This window comes from Pseudonaja textilis, chromosome Z (genome assembly GCF_049901715.1).
Source record: "Pseudonaja textilis isolate UNSWEBS1 chromosome Z, rPseTex1.2, whole genome shotgun sequence".
Lineage (NCBI taxonomy): Eukaryota > Metazoa > Chordata > Lepidosauria > Squamata > Elapidae > Pseudonaja > Pseudonaja textilis.
Window position 1 is genome coordinate 114,388,387 of NC_142008.1, and position 17,944 is coordinate 114,406,330.

General features: G+C 36.5%; 1 pseudogene; it reads right to left on the bottom strand.

Annotated features, from left to right (window-relative positions):
* Positions 1–14,009: 14,009 nt before the first annotated feature.
* Positions 14,010–17,681, bottom strand: LOC148124298 (E3 SUMO-protein ligase KIAA1586 pseudogene; annotated as a pseudogene).
* Between the last annotated feature and the right edge of the window lie 263 nt (positions 17,682–17,944).

Below are 17,944 nucleotides of genomic sequence, written 5' to 3' on the forward strand. Positions count from 1 at the left end.
AGGTCCAAAGATATTTTTTTTTTGGGGGGGGGAGGAAAAGATTCTATAAACAACTGGTTTTTAGAATGAAGGGTTTACCTCAATAAACATGGGATGTATTGCTATATTTAAATTGAATTTGCTTGGATATTGGCTGTCTTCCATTACATATACATTTTAATTTATATGATCTCTTTGCTTCTAAAATCTATGGCTATAAAGACAGTTCTATATTAATCTGCTAAACTTTATCATAAGAACTACAACAATTACAACATTAGTCCAATTTTGCATCAAAGAGGGATAAAAGTAAATGTCAATTTAAATTGAGTACAATTCTATATAGTTTCCTTGGCTGTATTACAGAAGTGATTTATTGGTGCCTTCAGTCTACCCAACAGCTTTATAAATATCATGGGAGCCTCCAATTGAAGCATTAATAAGTAGTACACCACTTACTTCTATTAATATCTTAATTAATGCAGAATCTTCTACATGCAATAACAGCATTTTCTTCTGTAGATATGGATGATTGCATACTATGCCCAGAAGGACAATATCCAAACAACAACCATGATTCATGCCTTCCAAAGCGCATAGTTTTTCTGTCATATGAAGACCCATTAGGGACCAGTTTGGCCACTACTGCAATTGTCTTTGCTTGCATTGCCACTGCAGTGTTTGGGATCCTCATCAAATACCAGGACACTCCCATAGTCAAGGCCAACAACCGGAACATCACCTACCTTCTTCTCATCTCCCTTGTGCTCTCATTCCTTTGCAGTTTATTATTCATTGGAAAGCCTAAAATGGTGACCTGCCTTTTGCGACAAACTGATTTTGGGATTGTCTTCTCAGTAGCCATTTCATGTATATTGGCCAAAACCATCACTGTGATTTTAGCTTTCATGGCTTCAGTGCCAGGATCCAAGATGAGGAGATGGCTGGGCAAACAATTAGATAATTACATTGTTGTTTCCTGTTTCTTCATTCAAGTTGTTTGCATTGTATGGCTTATAATCTCACCCCCATACTCAGCTGCTGATATGAACCTAGTGTCAGATGAAATCATTCTGGGAAGTAGCGAAGGTTCTACTGTCATGTTTTACTGTGTCTTATTCTACCTGCTTTTCCTTGCCATTGTTGGCTTCAGTGTGGCTTTCCAAGCACGGCATTTACCAGACAGTTTTAATGAGACCAAGTTTATCTCCTTTAGCCTGTTGTGTTTTTGCAGTGCCTGGTTGTCCTTTTTGCCAACCTATCTGAGTACCAAGGGGAAATACATGGTGGCTGTGGAGATCTTTTCTATTCTCTCTTCCAGTGCAGGGTTAGTGGGTTGCATCTTTTTCCCCAAATGCTTTGTTATTCTACTAAGGACAGATCTGAATGATAAAAAGCAGTTAATGAGATAAGGAAGAACTATAATTCCATATTTTTTCAGTAAAAAAATACATTGTCATATATATTCATAAAATTCAACTCAAACCTGATCAAACAAACAGATAATCAGAATTGGAATGGACCTTGTAGGTCATCTAGTCCAAGCCCCTGCCCAAGTGGGAGACCCTACACCATTTCTGACAAATTGAGGTCCAATCTCTTCTTGAAAGTCTCAAGTGATGGCACTCCCATAACTTCTGAGGGCAAACTGCTTTATAATGAAGCTGTTGCAAGTCATAGCAAACATGTGTATTCTGAATGCCCAGGCAGTTATCAATATCACTTACCATAGATTTTAAAACAAATTGACAAAGTGAAAAAATTATGACCCCAGAGATATCCACCTGCATTCTAATAAATAAAACACTAACAATGAATTACTTATTCTCCTGAAATAATATTTTCATTTTCTTTCTTTCCTTCCTTCTAATTGCTTGTGAAATAATATTGAGAATACATTAACATGCCAAATTCAGAGGTGGTATTCAGAAAGTTCTGACCAGTTCTGGAGAACCAACAGCAGAAATTTTGAGTATTTCAGAGAACTGGCAAGTATCACTTCTGATTGGCCCCACCTCCATCTCTTATCTGCCTCCCGAGTCCCTGCTGATTGTCTGGGTCTCTTTTGTTGCCCTGGACAGGAAAAAGGAGCTGGAAAGCAGTTAGTGGGGTGGAGAGGGAATGGGTATCCTTCCCCTGGAGTGGGGTGGGAATGGAAAGTTTACATTATCCTTCCCCTGCCACACCCACCAAGCCATGTCCTGCCCACCAAGCCCTGCCCACAGAACTGGTAGTAAAAAAATTCAAATCCCACCACTGTTTAATGGAAGTACAAGAACATCATTGTTCCCTACATTATATAAATTCTCTATATTAAAGAAAGATGCAGTTTAATTGCTCTAGTTATATTGTTTGAAGTTGGCAAAAATTAGATTACTTCTCTATAGTGCATGTTTTGATATAGTCATTATAGTATCTGTGAAGAAAATAAAGCATGTTATAAATTGGCTTGTGAAACTGACCAGGTGTATCCATGAGAATAACACTGTGATTTAATAATTTCCAAACCTGATTTGAGAAAATATTTTTATAATTGATCCATGCAGTTGACTTGAAGGGCTGTGTTTTCCACAGATGAGCTGTTGATATAGCAATAGCACTTAGACTTATATACCACTTTATAGTGCTTTACAGCCCTCTCTAAGCGGTTTACAAAGTCAGCATATTGCCCCCAACAATCTGGGTCCTCATTTTACCCACCTCAGAAGGATGGAAGGCTAAGTCAATCTTGAGCCGGGTGGGATTTGAACAGCTAATAGTCAGCAGAAGTGGCCTGCAGTACAGCACTCTAACTACTGCACCACTGAGGCTCTATATATCATAGATATGGTTATTCTAGATAGAATGTGCATTCAAAACTATGATTTAACCCCAACGATTGCCCGTAACATATGTTGTTTACTCAAAATTACCAGCATATCCTGGGCTTGGAATTTGCTGTGAAGGAAATAAATGAGAATGCCCAACTCTTACCCAATGCGAGTTTAGGCGTCCACATTTTAAACAGCCATTTCTTTGCAAGATGGACCTCTTGCCTCAATGGAATTAGTACTAGTACAGATTGAGATTCTTTTTTTTGTCTCATTTAGTTCCTATGGTCTTCATGTTTTATTATTTTTATATTAAATTTCTGATGAATAAATTTGATGAAAATATTATGTTTTGAAGCTATGCTTTTAGACTTAGAGAGAGTAAAATTTTCTGAAGAAATAAACTTTTATTATATTAAATGCAACTACTTTTCCAATTCTGATACCCTGTCATCACACACTTGTACAGTTCACTTGGACACTGTTCCCCTCCTTTTCCTTTCCTCCCTCCCTCCTCCTCTTCCTCCTAATTGGAATGACTACCATTAGTGTACTCGAGTGTTTAATTCTTGTTCTCTGCAGCAATGTGTTCATTCCATTACTCATAGTTTTCAACTTTGATAGGACTATTCTAAAAAGTACAGTATTTTATAATATCATGTCTCTCCACCATCTTCCCATTTTAGCTACACAAGTGTTCCTGAGAAGTACTTTCTTTAAAAACAGTGCTGGAGAAAATGTATCCTTTGATGATGATGGACATATAATTGCTGAATTTGATATTTTCAACTGGGTTAATATTCAAATAACACATTTTAAAAAGTCAAAGTTGGGTGGATAGACCCAAATTCTTTTTCTTCTAAATTGCTCAATATTCATGAAGATTCCAGTGTATGGCCCGCTAGATTTAACTAGGTATATATTACCTCAGCAATAATATGTTCATCACCACCACACAGTAGGATTTCCAATTCATTTTTCAAAACATTTTTAGTCTGATTTAACTGGCGGACACATCCTTCTGATTCTAATTACTCTTTATATTTGAGGATAAGCTCACCAAAATTAAAATATATTAATTGACCCTAAGTCCACCAGTCTGAGTTTGCAACAATTTCTTTTCTTAAAAATAAGCTTCCAGGGTGGACATTCAAAGAGGCATCTTCACCTTGTGTTATATTTATTACAAACTCTTAGAAAGGCCCTTGATTAACTGGTCCTAACTATTACTTTGCTGATGTTTTTAAGCTGTGCACATTGCCTACTGTCCAATGGGGTTGGGTGGGCAATCAAATATATAAATTTGCCACTGCATCCAATTTGTATAACGCTAGGTAAAGTTTTTGTATCCTTCCCTCTAAATTAATACAATACAATAAATATTCTGTCCTTCAGTGAAGTTATGAGCTGGTCTTCAATTTAAATATATCCATGTGAAAATTTGTGAGAGAAATTTCTTCTTCAGCATGTATTCCCATGTTGTATTTTAAAAGTATTAATTTGATAATATGTCTGATAATATATAATATGTTTGATAATATTAGTTTGATAATATGTCTGCTATATATATATATATATATAGATTCATAGAAGGGTAGACATTCATTTTCCAGTCGTTGGTCTGCATGGATGGTTCTAAAGCTGTCTTTCATCACCCATCTTTTCCATACAACAATAAGAAAAATCAATGACTTCTTATACTGCTGTAATTTAATCTGATGAATTTAGCATTGAATTACAATAATTACAATTTTTACTAGTCTAATTGTTCATCAGTTAGAATATTAAGTAGATTAATAAAGGGGAGTGTCAAAATGAATTTGACCTAAGTATAATTCTAACCACATTCTTGGCTGTAACTACAGAAGTGATTTATTAGTGTCTATAGTCTAGCAATAGCTCTGTAACTACCACACAGCCTCCCATTGAAGCATTAAGCTGAACTGACTGTGCCAAAATTCTTACTTAGGTCAGTATTAAAGATGTCTTCATTAATGCAGAATCTTCTACACAGTAATAATAACATTTTCTCCTGCAGACATGGATGATTGTTTACCATGCCCAGAAGGACAATATCCAAACAATAACCATGACTCATGCCTTCCAAAGAGCATAGTTTTTTTGTCATTTGAAGACCCTTTAGGGACCAGTTTGGCCACTACTGCAATTGTCTTTGCTTGCATTGCCACTGTGGTGCTTGGGATCTTCATCAAATACCAGGTCATTCCCATAGTCAAGGCCAACAACCGGATCATCACCTACCTTCTTCTCATCTCTGTTGTGCTCTCATTCCTTTGCAGTTTATTATTCATTGGAAAACCTGAAATGGTGACCTGCCTTTTGCAACAAACTGCTTTTGGGATTGTCTTCTCAGTAGCCATTTAGTATATATTGACCAAACCCATCATTGTGATTTTAGCTTTCATGGCTTCAGTGCCAGGATCCAGGATGAGAAGGTGGCTGGGCAAACAATTAGATAATTACATTGTTGTTTCCCATTTGTTTGTTCAAGTCATTATTTGCATTGTATGGCTTGTAACCTCACCCCTGTTCTGACCCAGCCAAACTTTCCAAAAGCAAACACAGATAAACTCAGTAACTCAAACTTTCATGGCTTTAATCTACAAATAAACCTCCTTGTAGATAACAGATGGCTTGCAGCCAATTAGTCCAATTAGAAAAACCTTGGCAAAAATAAATCAGTCTCTCACCACACTGAGTCCTTTGAATTTTGCCTTTGCAAAAGGCAAAAAATGTTTGAAACCAGGCTTATATTCCCTAGAGAGAGGGGCCATTAGCATTCTTACTTCCGAGTTGCCTGTGCTGCTCTTCCATGAATCATCCTGCTCCCACTCCCACCAAGCACAGGCTCTTTGGGAACGTCCGCCTCATTGCTGCTGGCTAACCACAACATCCCCATACTCAGATACTGATATGAATCTAGTGGCAAATGAAATCATTCTGGGATGTAACGAAAGTTCTACTGTCATGTTTTACTGTGTTTTATTCTACCTGACTTTACTTGCAATTGTTGGCTTCAGTGTGGCCTTCCAAGCCCGGCATTTACCAGACAGTTTTAATGAGACCAAATTTATCTCCTCCAGCCTGTTATATTTTTGCAGTGTCTGGTTGTCCTTTTTGCCAACCTATCTGAGTACCAAGGGGCTGGTGGTACCACATGGTGGCTGTGGAGATCTTTTCTATTCTCTCTTACAGTGTAGGGTTACAGGGCTGCATCTTTCTCCCCAAATGTTTTGTTATTCTACTAAGGCCTGATCTGAATGACAAAAAGCAGCTGATGAGAGCAAAGAAAGAAGAACTATAATTCCATATTTTTTCAGTAAAAAATACATAGTCGTACATATTCACAAAATTCAACTCAAACTTGGAACTGCTCTATAATCAATATCTTGCAAGTCATGGCAAACTTATCTATTCTGAGATAAGTAAGGCAGTTATGCTACAGGCAGTTATTTATATTACTTACCATAGACTTTCAAACAGATTAACAAAAATGATATCCACCTGCATTCTAATAAATAAAACACTAACAATGAATTACTTATTCTCCTGAAATAATATTTTCATTTTCTTTCTTTCCTTCCTTCTAATTACTTGTGAAATAATATTGAGAATACATTAACATGCCATATTCAGAGGTGGTATTCAGAAAGTTCTGACCAGTTCTGGAGAACCAGTAGCAGAAATGAGTAGTTCAGAGAACTGGCAAGTACCATCTCTGACAGGCCCCACCTCCCTCTATTCTCTGTCTCCCAAGTCCCAGATGATTATCTGGGTCTTCTTTTGTTGCCCCACACAGGAAAATTGATCTGAAAAGCAGGTTAATGGGATGGGGAGAGAATGGGATTTTGCAGTAACCTTCCCCCAGGAGTGGGGAGGGAGTGGAGATTTTATAGTATCCTTCCCCTGGAGTGGGGTAAGAATGGAGATTTTGCAGTATTCTTCCCCTGGAGTGGGATGGGAATGGAAAAGTTTGTTAGGAATCTGTCCACCAATTAGTTAGGTTGGAAATATATAAACCAACAATGTATGTTTTGTAGCTTTAAGACAAAATCACTGTATTGATTTATACTATACTCCGATTGGTTGATTATATTGCAAATTACCATAAGAGGAAGCTAGAGATCATAGCTTGCTCTCTCTAACATTCTGTGTCACTATCATTCTGTCTATCTAACATTCTATCTCTCTAACATTCTGTCTATCTGACATTCTGTTGCTATCTAAGATTCTCTGTTGTATTTATGCTGTGCTTATACTTTGATATTATTGTTTACTGAAAATGACAAAGGCAACTGGTAAGAAGACTTTGCAATTGGATATTCTTTGGATTGTAAAACGTATATGACCTGGACCATTTATTGGACTGTTCTATTTCTTAAAGTAAACTTTAACTCAATTTAGTGTATCTCTGCGTGGCTGAATAATTATTCATAACTACTCTCATAAATGTTTCCATGTGCATATCCTTGTTACTCAAGAGTTGTTCTGTACATATTAACAATGTTACATTATCTTTCCCCTGCCATGACCACCAAACCACACTCTGACCACTGAGCCATGCCCACAGAACAGGTAGTAATAAAATTTGAATCCCACCACTGGCCAAATTTTAGGATCTGTAAGAAAAATGACTTCAATATTCCAGTTACATTATGATATTCCTAGTTATTCTGGTATTGGTATTTGCTATGTTTTTCTGAGACCAGCCCTAATTTTGATAGTTACAGACAAAGGACAGGTCTATAGATAAATGCAAATTCAGATCCAAGCACACCCAGTATTTCATTCCTGATTCTCCACAAGCCTTGTTCATATACATGGATGGAATCAGAGGTGGCATTCAGCAGGTTCTGATAGGTTCTGGAGAACTGGTAGCAGAATTTTTGAGTATTTTAGAGAACGAGCAAGTACCACCTCTGACTGCCCCCCACCTCTTTCTATTCCCTGCCTCCCAAGAATTTTGTTGCCCTGCACAGGAAAATGGAGTGGAGATTTTACAGTATCCTTCCTCTCTCATGCCCACCAAGCCATGTCCATAGAACCGGTAGTAAATTTTGGGATTTTGCAGTAACCTTCCTGTCCTGGTTAAACAGTATACAGTTAGTTTGGGAATGAGAGCTGTCCCCTTAAGGAAATGCCTCATGGGAAATGTAGTTAATGTCTCATGGGAGATGTAGTTTATGTCATGTGGTCACATCTGTATCCTGATTGGTCACTGAATTGACCTCTAGTTTGGTTGGGGGGAGATTTTTTCATTCTTACTTGGACCCCAGAAACCTGCTGGAGTCTTCCCTTGCTGAATCATTATGAGTTGAAAATAACTATTTTTTTCACACTATGAAGCCAACGATGCAAAGATTGGACATTAGATGAATTTCAACATAACTGTGAGTTATGCCTTGATGATGCCTCATATAATCCAATAAAAAAATCTTTGTATGGAAGCCTTTGTAGTGTTTAACTCCTTATCTCAGGTATTTTGAGAAGATAAATATTGCCTGAGACAACACAGTGAAAAGATAAGTTTTTTGATTTCTTCTTAAATCAGTAGCAAGAAATTTGAATTGTATCCTAGAAGAGAGAAGAGGAACTGTTAAGCAAATAGAAGATTGCACCCATGCTGTTTCCCTGTCTCTCCCTACAAGCCCTCCAGTTTGGTACTAGCAAAGTTGTTGTCTTCAGACCTTTTACAAACTGCAGTTGAAAGAATCTAAGTAATCTTTTCTTGTGTCCTAAAACAAAGAAACTGCATTATTCCCTATCTCTGGAACTGCTAGAACAAAGGTTTGATTCCTCCCTGTTTGTGCCATGAAGGAAACAGGCAATAAAAAGGGGCCCATCTTTACTTTGAGTTTATGATAGTGGTGTCCAAGCAACTGGGTTGCTTGGAAATCAACCCCCCCACAAAAGAGGAAATCTGCATGGAAATCAACCCCCCAAAGAGGAAATCTGACTCTGAAAAACTGAAAAAGGTATTCCAGCTTATAGCTAAAAGAAAGTTCCCATCCTTCGCTGTCCTGTTATCCCCTTTCCAAATTGGAAAGGCAAATCCTTAGATGAATTTAGCAAGTCAGTCTAAATTCTACACAAGGAAATTGCCCAAACCCAGTTGAGCAGAACATAAGATTAAATGACAGCATCCTTTGGTGACTACTCTTCAAAGCATAACTGCCTGCAATCAAGCTACCACTAACAACGTACCCCAGTGGTCACATAATGAATTTCAATGGAGTTTCCTAAATTCAGCTACTCGCTTGCAAATCACCCCAGTGGTCAAGTAGTGAATTTCAATGGATTCTCTTTAATTCAGCTACCCGCTTGCAGTGCATCCTAGTGGAAAAAGGGGAATTGCATGGAAAACCACTAAATTTTCTAAAATTCTCCCTTTGCTAATTTAAAGCATGGCAGCTTCTTCAGCCATGACAGATGTCTCTGATCTGCCAGAAGACTCAAATCCTCCACTCACCTTTGACATAAATGTGGAGCTTGGTTCCCCAAACCCATAATAGGATGTCCAAAATTCCAAAGAGGCAGGGGTATCTCAGAAAGCCTATGACCTCAGACATCAAAGAAAGCTTACCTAGACACAATTGGAGTTGGCGGCGAGTGTCAACTGTGTACAGTAACACACTATCCCCTTGTTCATGTCATCAGATCTGTTTAACCAACGTCTACCCTAATGGATGCCCAGAAGAAGCTGTGAAGATGTATGCATAACTGTGATCCTCAGAGCAATCACTCAGTGGCCAGGTCTGCATTCTTCGACCTTTTTGATTTCCCAAGGTAAGAAGTGCACTTCACGATATCGACGTGCACCACACCACAATGCACAGTGGGGAGGAAAGCTACTGCCAAACTCAAATATTGAACCTCAAGCTTTGCATGTTTTGTATCTACCTCATTGCATTGTTTGATGCTATGTTACTATCTAATGGTTACTTTAGTTGATAGTTAGTTGGTAGTGGAATTTATAATTCCATGTGAGGAGTGTGCTGGTTAAACAGTATATAGTTACTTTGGGAATGAGAGCTGTCCCCTTAAGGGAATGCCTCATGGGAAATGTAGTTAATGTCTCATGGGAGACATTACTCCCATGGTCACATCTGTATGCCTGATTGGTCACTGAATTGACCTCTGGTAGGGTTGGGGGGAGTTTTGTTCATTCTGCTGGAGCTTCCCTTGCTGAATCATTATGGGATGAAGATAACTATCTTTTCACACTATGAAGACAACAATGCAAAGATTGGACATTAGATGAATTTCAACATAACTGTGAATTATACCTTGAGGATGCCTGATATAATCCAATGAAAAAAAAACTTTGTATGGGAGCCTTTGTAGTGTTTAATTCCTTATTACAGGCATTTTGAGAAGATAAATATTGCCTGAGACAAGAATTTTCCCCTGGAGTAGGGTGGGAATGGAGATTTTGCAGTATCTTTCCCCAGGAGTGGGGTGGGAATGGAGATTTTACAGTATCCCTCCTCTGTCATGCCCACTAAGCCACACCCACAGAACCGGTAGTATTTTTTTTTTAATCTCACCACTAGCATTCAGCCTGACTCTTGATCTGGGGTGTGTTTATACCCCAATGGCTATACAGAGAAGTAAACCTAGTGCATTATTCCTCCATGTAACCATCAGTATTGTTGTTCTTGTTCATAATCATTTTCCACCTGATTAGAGAGTATATGGTGAATAACTGTAAATATTATGAGGAACACGTATACCTCTTTTCAGGAGTGGGATTCAAATTTCTTAACAACTGGTTTTGTGGGCATGGCCTAATTTGTGGGTGTGGCTTGATGGTCTTGTTATTTGATGGTCTTGGCTTGGTGGTCATGTGACTGGATGGGCATAGCTTGGTGGTCATGTGACTGGGTGCTCATAGCTTGGTGGTCATGTGACTGGGTGGGCGTAGTTCAATGATCATGTAATCGGCTAGGGGTGGCCAACTCAACTTCACTTCTTTGCCCTAATGACTTTAAGTATATAAAAAAGATATACCAAAACAAAATGTAGTTTGCTATGTCATCTCTTTAATGCTTAAATAATAAAAAGGTACACAAAGTAGATTGTTACATTTTAAAATATTAATCAAAAACTATTACATAACAAAACTTTACAAAAAACAATAAAACTTATTTAAAGTACTGCCAAATTGCTTTTTTATTATCATCCTCAGTTACACTTTTCTTTAGTTTAACACAAGCATCATCAGCTATGCCTGTAACCATTTGTTTACTATAAGAATAGGGTCCCATTCTTACAGAGGTAAGCCAAATAGATTGATCATCAGGAGGTTTGGTATATTGAAAACTATTTGGTGACTTCTGCCCTCTGAATATATTTTTTTAAAAAAACAAATTTTGTTAACTTTACAAAACAATACACAGACAATCAAGGCATAATAACATAAAAGATCTTTCTGAAAAAACCAGTAGAACATACAAAATATTTCCAAATTGTAATATGTATATTTACATTATCTGCTCAACTTCATATCTTATCCCAATATCTCCTTTTCATTCTATTATCCAAATTATATTTCTTACTAATTATTTTTTTTCCTTTCAAAGAAACAATACACAAACATACAAGACATAAAATATAAAAAACATAAAACATCTTTTCTGAAAGCTGCTTGATCCCGGGTTAAAACTCTTCGCACAGATGCAAATTCAAAAATCATATTTACTTTATATATCATTCCATATCTTATTACCATTTTCAATTTTCTATATAGCTTCTTCCCTCTTTTATCTTTCTTAGTTTTATTTTATTTATCTTATCTCAATTCAATTCATAATACTTATCATTCTTTGTCTGTTCTTTTCCAGTTATCCATCCATCTTTTCTCTTTAAATATACTTCTCCTGTACACTGGTTGGAGTAACGCCTTTGACTCTTTCCCCTAACTTAATAATACTTAATATAACACTTACATTATATTGGGATTCTGATTAGTACATTCTAAAATTACACAATAAATTTTATAAGAAAAACAAGAACACTACAATTACAAAATAAAAGCATATAAACCACCATCGATACCATTAAAAAGCTAATCATATATATTGATACACATTTTACTCTAAATACACATATAAAAACACAATCTTATGTACCTTCCAGAATCCCTTTTTCAATTAAATTTACCCATTGTCTCTAAATAGATTTTGTTTCTTTAAATCTTGCTTCCCACCATTAAGGCTTCTCCTCCCCTCCTTTCTCTCTTGTTTATTTTTCTCCTTGCCCTTTTTACCCCATTGTCTCTCCTCCTCCCTTTTCTTCTTCTGCTTACCCCCTTTCTGTTGTTTTCTAACCTTGTATCCACCTTTCATCTCATTTTTCTCTTTTTGGATTGTTTTCTCAAACCTTAAAATCCCCTTTTTCTTTTCCTCTTCCTCCTCCTCCCGAAAGAAAACCCATTGTTCATCCAAGATGGCTTCTTCTTCTTCTTTATTCCAGTCATCCTGCTGCGTAGTCAGTTTTTCATAAGTGCATACCACCATTTCTAGAAATTGAAAAAGAGTGCCCAAAGTGTCTTTTCCATCTTGCTCTTCTTTTTTATATTTTTGATATTGAATTTTTAGTTCATCCAGAAGCAATGCCATCATGAAGAGAAAAACTTCTTCAAAAACCACCCAAGTATTTTTAATCAAGAATAATTCCAAAAAGTTCCAAAGTCACTAAGAGATCCAAATAAACTATTTTTTTAAATACTTTTTCTTTCTTTCTTCTATTTCTCTTTCTGGGGTTACTGATTGATCAAAGAGTTCCCATTAAAATATATCTTTCTTTAAAGTTCTAGGCAGTCTCCTCCTTTTTCAAGTTCTGCTCCAAAAATTTTTTTTTCCTCTCCCCCCACTTACAACAGCAATTTCCCTTTAAATGCTCAGAAATCCATACCTCAAATACGGCTTTTCCAATTTCTGAAGTTGTGAAATCCAATGTCCAGAAATCCTTTATCCCATGTCTTTAACTTTCAAATTGAATTACCTTCGGTGCCCAGATATATTTTCCAAGTCTCCGTCTGCTATTTCTATGGGGTGGGAGAGTGAATAAGAAAAAGTTTTCCCTTGACAGCTTTCTCCGCCGCTTTTCTCTTCTTAGGGATACAATGTATCTTTCAGGCAATTCAAGCAATTCCGTTTCCAGGGTTTTAAAGGTTGTTATTTTCCCGGCTCAGCCAGCACTTTCACTTCTGATTCTTCTTTCTCCTTCTTCCTCCAGCACAATCTTTTCCAGCTGCCGGCTTCTTTGTGGCCGCCATTACTGACCGCCGCTCCACCGCCTTGAGGAAAGGAGGTTAAGCTGGTGAGGAGGGGTTCTGCGACACCCCCTAACCCCTTCCCAGATCCTCCCTATCTTCGGCTGCCTCTACAGGGCAGCCTTATCCTCCAGACGCATCAGGATCAGAGGCACCAAGATGGCTAGCACAACAGGGATCGCGCACAGTCGCAAATCCCCGCTGCCACTGAAGCCTGGCAAACCGGAAGGGGCTGCCCTCTGAATATATTGTGTTCATCTGCGAGAAACCACTTTCTGCCTCTGCTGAACTGACTGCAATAGTCCTAACAACATCTCTAGCCTTTTTAATGCTGCAAGGAATTGTTTATTTTTCCAAATCTTTTAATACATTTTCTGTGAAATCATGATAATCATTAATGGTAATTATCATAATTGATGATTTCATAACTGAAAATTTCACCAAATGCAACCAATTGTTCTTCAGCTGCTCTCCATGGAACCACCACTTCTTTGATGTTCCAATAATCTATCTCCAAATAATTTAGAAATTTAAATTTATCAGTGTCTTTACATTGGCAGCCTGTTTTTAAATGTTCACAATTCATCAATCTTTTCTTCAAATTAGTTACAATGCTTTCTATAAGTCTTTCATGAGGAAGTCCCACAAATTGATGATTTTGTACAAATTTATATACTTCAGGGTTTCTGAAGTAATTAATCCATCAACCTTTTTTTTCATATGCACCCTTTTCCTTTATAAACATTTCAAATGATTTAATTGATCTTACCACAAGTTTTTCAGCCTTCATAATGTCTATGTTTCTCATTTACAATGCATTAGAAAGAGAGATATTTCAGCTACGACATCAATCATCAAGGTCAAATCAGTAAGAAGATATCTGTTTTCATGACGGGCAGCTATACTGGAGTATTATTATTTTTTTAACAGAAAAACTGATGTAGCACGGGATAAGCACACTGCACAGCTAGGGTTTGTCTTAAACTACAGGCAGCCCATCTTGGTCCAAAAACTCTATCAATTTTTACAATTTCAATCTCAAGTTGTTCGGAAATTTTGTGAAGTTCAATTAGGTTCTTATTCGATTGATGGAAAATAAAATATATTTTATCAATAAAGATTTGAAAATGATTTATTTGCTTTATTTCCCTATTAGAATCATCTAAAACAAGTTGCAGACAATGGTTTAAGCAGTGCCATATTATAATGTTTGGAAAGTCTTTGGCTATCCTAGTGCTTAACCCAGATTTTCTCTCAAGCATAACATGGCACCATCAGAGCAAAATCCAGTTAAATATTTCTCTAGATAGTTCTTATTAAACTCAAATTATTCAAACTTTCCATAACTGAACAACATATTGTCTCTGCATAATATTTATCCAATTCTACTAGTTCAAGGAAAATTGTTGGTGAGAAAACTGGATCCTCAACTTTTAAGTACAGTATAAGAACTGATTTGGAAGATATTGTTGAGGCTTCATTAATTATCAAACAGATTTTGTGAGTTCTTTTAAAAAATAATTTTGCTAACAAATGTTTCCTAATGTCTTTTGCAATGAAATTTATAATTGCAACTGCAGTTTTATGTGAATGCAACCCAGTTCCCAAATCTAAACCATTTTTAATTTGCAATTCAATTAGATCTTCTATATATGAAAATGGTCTGCACGTTTGTGCTAGACTGTACACTATAGTAAACACTGTACATGTACTACCCAAAGATTTCTCAGTCATGCTCTCCAGTCCTTTGCTTATCACATCCTGCTCACATTGCTTCAACTTCTCTGTACAAATGTTGTGAGCTTTAGATGAGAAATGTTCCTTCAATTTCTTTGTGAGAGAAGCTTGATGTACTTCTTTACTCTTTCCTGGTGGTTCAGTTTGGAAATTCTTCCATTCCTTTGCTCCGTGGACACTTTTTTCTTTGATTGAAATCTCAAATCTTCTGCAATGCTTGCAACCTAATTTTTTCTGGGAAACTTCCAGTCCATCATATTTTTTCCCTAAAATTGTTGTACTGCTGCAATGTCCAACAGTCAGGAAGATTTTTTTCAATATCCGACTCAGTACTTCCAGTACTTGATGATGTGCTGCTACTGCTTTCCCCTGGCTGTGGTATGGATTATGTGCTGCTTCTGCTTTCCCCTGGTTGCAGTGTGGATGATGTGCTGATGCTGCTTTCTCCTGATTCCAATGGTTGTGGATGTGATTCTTATTTATTTATTTATTTATTTGTTAATCACTTACAAAATAATAGGTATAAGTATATACATAGTTATGAATACATGAAATGGGTACAAATAAGAAAAATAAAAGAAACAATAGGACAGAGATGGTAGGCATGTTGGTGTGCTTATGCACACCCCCTACAGACCTCTTAGGAAAGATGTGAGGTCAATAGTAGACAGTCTAAGGTTAAAGTTTTTGGGGTTTGGGGAAGAAACCACAGAGTCAGATAGAGTATTCCAGACATTGACCACTCTGTTGCTGAAGTCGTATTTCCTGCAATCAAGTTTGGTGTGGTTAACCTTGAGTTTGTATCTATTGTGTGCTCTTGTGTTGTAATGGTTGAAGCTGAAGTATTCATTGACAGGTAAGTCATTGCAATGTATGATTTTATATACCATACTTAGATCAGACCGAAGATGGTGTAATTCCAAGGTTTTCTAGGTCTAGAAGTCTGGTGGATCTTTTGGATCTCCTTTTGTTTTCTTGCTGAAGAAAGCAGCCAAATTCATTTGCCTTTTCATCTTGGTAATGTACTGCCAAAAAAAAAAAATCAACAATGTAGTGGTTTGGATTCGATTGTTGTTGTAAGTTGAGTGGTGAAGGCAGTGGCAAGTGAAGAAGGTGGGCAAGGAGTGAAGATCAGTAATATTCAATTACTTTTAAGAGTCCCTGACACTATAGCTAGTTAGTGTTTAAAAGATGTTATGGAAGAGGAATAAGTTTCACCAGACAAGACTGAAACGGAACTGAAAGTGGACTTGAAAATAACAGTCTATAAAAAGGATGTTGCACTGTGTATATAAAAGAATGGCTGATATTTTAATAATTACAATTCATTAATTGAAAAAGAAACACTTAAAATGGAAATACTATTAACAAACCAAGGGAGTTTGTTATTTTGTGCTAGTAATGGAACAAAAATCTTTCCTAGCCAAGACTACTTACCTAGACCAACAGTCCCTAATGGAATTCTCTCCCTATAGCAGAGAGAGAGAGAAGCCTGGGGAAGCCAAGATGGTTGCCTAAGCTTTTTAGAGTGCAGCTTAAAAATGTACATACATACATACATACCCTACATACATACATCAAGAAAAAGATAATAGCACAAAATAATCTAAGAAGTTAGATTAAGAATGGAATTGGTAGGCACATTCACAGCAATACCGAATTCTTTTTCTGAAATTTATTCCTCTGTTTTAAAAACTGGAATATATAAACATGTTCAGTGGGCTCTGCTAATTACTGAAATAGCTACTCAAGAGGATGTAGTGTCAAGGTTAGCAAAAATGGTAAAGCAATATATAGATTTAAATTTTCAAACCAGAAATATTTTTATTGGTACCCACATAAATAAAGGGAATATAATACATATTTAATTTTACATGTGTTAACAGCGGCTAGAGTTATGTTTGCACAAAGTGGAAAAATGAAGAGATCCCTATAGATGAAAATAAAATTAAAAAGGTATAATGTGCAGAAATGGCTGGAGATAAGAGGTAGAAATTAGGTGGGGAATCGTCATTGCTATGTATGAATTAAATACTGAGGGTTGATAATTGTAAACATGTTGATATAATTAACAGAATTAGAAATAAGCCAATACAAAGAAATTTTGTTAATTTTTTTTTGTTACACTACTGTTGTTACATGTTGATACTTGTTTTCCTTTGTTTTTTTCCTAAATGATACCTGTATATGCCCTGCTTGAAAATATTTATTCATAAAACAAAACTTACTAAAAAAATAAATAAATACATAAATAAAAATTATTTTACAGTAGTGTAACAAAAATTATTCATTTATGTATTTATTCATGTTTTCAATATCTGTTCTGTTTTTATGATTAATAAAAACAAAACCTATATTAAAATATTATTAAAATTATTTTTTAAAATATTAATTTTTAATAATATATTTAGTGTAGGTTTTGTTTTTATTAATCATAAAAAACAATAGAAATCCTGAAAATATGAATAAATACATAAATGAATTTTTTTTGTTACACTAGTTTTATTGTTACATATTGACACTTATGCAAAGAAGAAACAAACAGCAGTATCAACATGTAACAATAATAGTAAAATAATTTTTATTTATGTATTTATTTATTAGTATCTGTTTTATTTTTATGATTAATAAAAACCAAGACAGATACTAAATAAATAATATATATATAAAGAAATAAAAAAAATACCAAAAATTAGTCAGGCAACTTGGCTAGCCAGCTATGCCAGGGTCCTCCTTGGTCTTCTTGGAGATTGCTTCAGTGAGGACAGCTGGGCAGCCAGCCTGGGAGTTGGCACTTGACTGGGGCTAGTGGCAGCAGCAACAGGTGAAGAAAGGCGACCAGCGGGGCTTGCTGCCATTGTCTCCTCACTCACCAATTGGTGGTAGAAGGCAAGGAAGCAACAATGGAGGGCCATGGATGGGAGAAGATGGTGGAAGGTGAGGCAGGCAGCATTGGTGAGGGCAGCTTGCCAGACAGGGAATCATTGTCAGGACTCAACCGGATCTAGCGGTGGCATCAGGTAGGCAACCAGGTTTTGCTTTGAAGTTTCCCTCACTGATCCGCATCTTCTGTAATGGCAGCTGGAGGACACAGTCTAGGTAGAGCAGGCAGTCAAAGCAA